The sequence below is a fragment of the Eretmochelys imbricata genome, chromosome 14 (assembly GCF_965152235.1).
Source record: "Eretmochelys imbricata isolate rEreImb1 chromosome 14, rEreImb1.hap1, whole genome shotgun sequence".
Lineage (NCBI taxonomy): Eukaryota > Metazoa > Chordata > Testudines > Cheloniidae > Eretmochelys > Eretmochelys imbricata.
The window spans coordinates 37,696,731-37,699,137 of NC_135585.1; the positions used below are offsets into that span (position 1 = coordinate 37,696,731).

Below are 2,407 nucleotides of genomic sequence, written 5' to 3' on the forward strand. Positions count from 1 at the left end.
GGGGCAGCTCCATGGCCCAGCCGGTGTGGAACCAGGAAGAGTAGTGTCGTCCCCAGGGGGAGCCAGCAGGGCCGGGGCAGAGAAGGGTGTACAGTTCCGGGGCAGGGCGGCAGGGGGGCCCAGGCCCAGGTGAGTTCAGTTTTGACATCTGGAGGTGGTGGTGCAGGGTACGGGGAGACTGAGGCACATGTGCCGGGCTGGGCTACGTACACTCAGAGCCCTGGGTATAAACAGAGAGACTCAGCCTAAGCAATTGCTTGGGGCCCCCAGCAGTTCAAGGGGGGGGGGCCTAGTCCCTTTTTTTATTATAAGAACTTGTCTGTTTTAGTATTGGGGGAGGGGCCAAAAGGCTACTTGTGGGGAGGGAGAGGACGGGATGGGGCGGGTCAGAGCCTCTCCGCAAGCTGGGGAGAGAGATACAGACAGACACACACCCCCCAGCGCCTGTCTTCCCACTTCCACATTGTAAGGTGTGGGGGGGAGCGAGGGGGCGGGGCCTCAGGGGAAAGGGTGGTGCAGGGGGTGGGGCCCAAGGTTCGGGCACCAGTGGTTGCCCCCCCCCGCCCCAACACACACACTTTTAAGTACTTCCACTGCCCTGGAAAGCTGAGTGTGGGGGGGACTGGGCTGCCGCCCCTCCCCAGCCAGGCTCTCCCCAGCAGCTGGCTATGGCTGCTTGCTCCCTGCCTGGGGCCTGGCTGCCCAGTCTCTGTGGCACAATCGGTTAGTGCATTCGGCTGTTAACCGAAAGGTTGGTGGTTCGAGCCCACCCAGGGACGCGGACCTGCTTTGGGGAGGTAGGGATAGCCATAAGCCCGGGAGGCAGCGACACAATAGCGGGGAGCGCTGCGGGATCCTGACCAGCTGGAGCCTCTGCTCTTCGCCCGCTCCCCGGGGGCAGACAGCTGGGTGCGTTTCCCTTCACTGTTGCTGACCTGCCCAGCTGAGTGGGGCTGCAGCCGTGGGACCCTCTCCCCGAGCCTGGCGGCTCCCAGCGGGGCAGCCCGTCCCCTCGCTGCTCCCTCTGCCTGCCCACAAGGGTCGCTCTGAGCCCGCTCCCTGGGGGGGCTCTGGCTCCAGGGGACACGAGCCTGGGCGAGCTGCGAGCCGGGCTCCAGCTGCCTGCGGAGCGATCAGGGGCTGGGGGTCTCCGCCAGCAGGTGAGGAGGGGCTAGTATTGTGCATGGAACGGGGAGGGGGCAAGCAGGGAGGTGCCGGGTTGTGGGGGAGGAGAAGAGCTGGGTGGGTGCATCGATCACACTGGGGAACCCGGGGTCTATTGGGGAGGGGGCTGTGCGCTGACCAGATGGTGGAGGGGGCGGGCGGGGTCTATTGGGGAGGGGGCTGTGCTCTGATAGGGTGGGGGTATTGGGGAGGGGGTCGGGCGGGGTCTATTGGGGAGGGGGCTGTGCGCTGACCAGATGGCGGAGGGAGGGGGCGGGCGGGGTCTATTGGGGAGGGGGCTGTGCGCTGACCAGATGGAAGGAGGGTTAAGGGGGGCAAAATAGGCGGGTAACCTGCAGGAGCTGAAGTTGCCTCCCGAGACAAGAGCTCCGCTGCTGGGCAGCAAATCACGAGCGCGGATTGTTTTGGGGTGGAAGGGAAAGTGGTTTTTCCTTGTCGTGAGGGAAGACGTCTCTGTTGGTCCCCAGGACAGACTTTGTTTCTTTGTCTTTTAACTGATGGGCCAAAGTGTCCTAACACCCCCTCTGAACTGCCGTCCCGGCAGCATCGCGTGTCTCAGCCCGCCGTGTGGGGGGGTCTGGGTCTGACCCTCACTTGGGGTCCCAAGCGAGCCCTGGGGACGAGGCGCTGAAGGACGGGATCTTAGTGGAGGGCAGCTAAAGAGATTTTATTCTAGCAAAGCGCCAGCTCTCTGCCTAAAGCACCGATCTCCTGCCTGCTCTGAAATCCATCCACTGACTTGGAGCCTTGACAGTTTGTGTGCCTCGGGGGGGGCCCACAGGGCCATTTGGACAAGGGATTTCTGAGATCCCCTCCTCCCCCAAACAAAGCCCCCAACCAGCTAAAGTTGACCTACTTTCCTTACAGCCAGGGCTGAGATCACTGCACCAGGGTTTTAAATGCATCCGACGCAGTGAGCTGTAGCTCCTGAAAGCTTATGCTCAGATAAATGTGTTCGTCTCTAAGGTGCCACAAGTCCTCCTGTTCTGTTTTTAGGTGGCTGAGAGTTCTCCCAGCAGAGTGCAGGGCATCCCCCAGCCCTTTCGGGGAGATCAAATGACCACGTTATGAACCACTTTGATTCTAGGTTGGCCGGCTGCTCAGCCGGTGTGAGACTCACACGCTAAGCAGATCACGCTGTGTCAGTGCAGGGAGAGAGGGGAAGGAGCTTGAAAGCTAGTTATGACCCCAGGAGGAATGGTCCAGCCATTGAACCGCAGCT

The 2,407-nt window shown here is 62.0% G+C and overlaps 1 non-coding gene across 1 annotated transcript; it reads left to right on the forward strand.

The window, feature by feature from the left end:
- The first annotated feature begins 705 nt into the window (after positions 1 to 705).
- Positions 706 to 779, forward strand: TRNAN-GUU (transfer RNA asparagine (anticodon GUU)). Its single transcript has one exon. It is a non-coding gene; the product is annotated as a tRNA-Asn (tRNA).
- Positions 780 to 2,407: the final 1,628 nt, after the last annotated feature.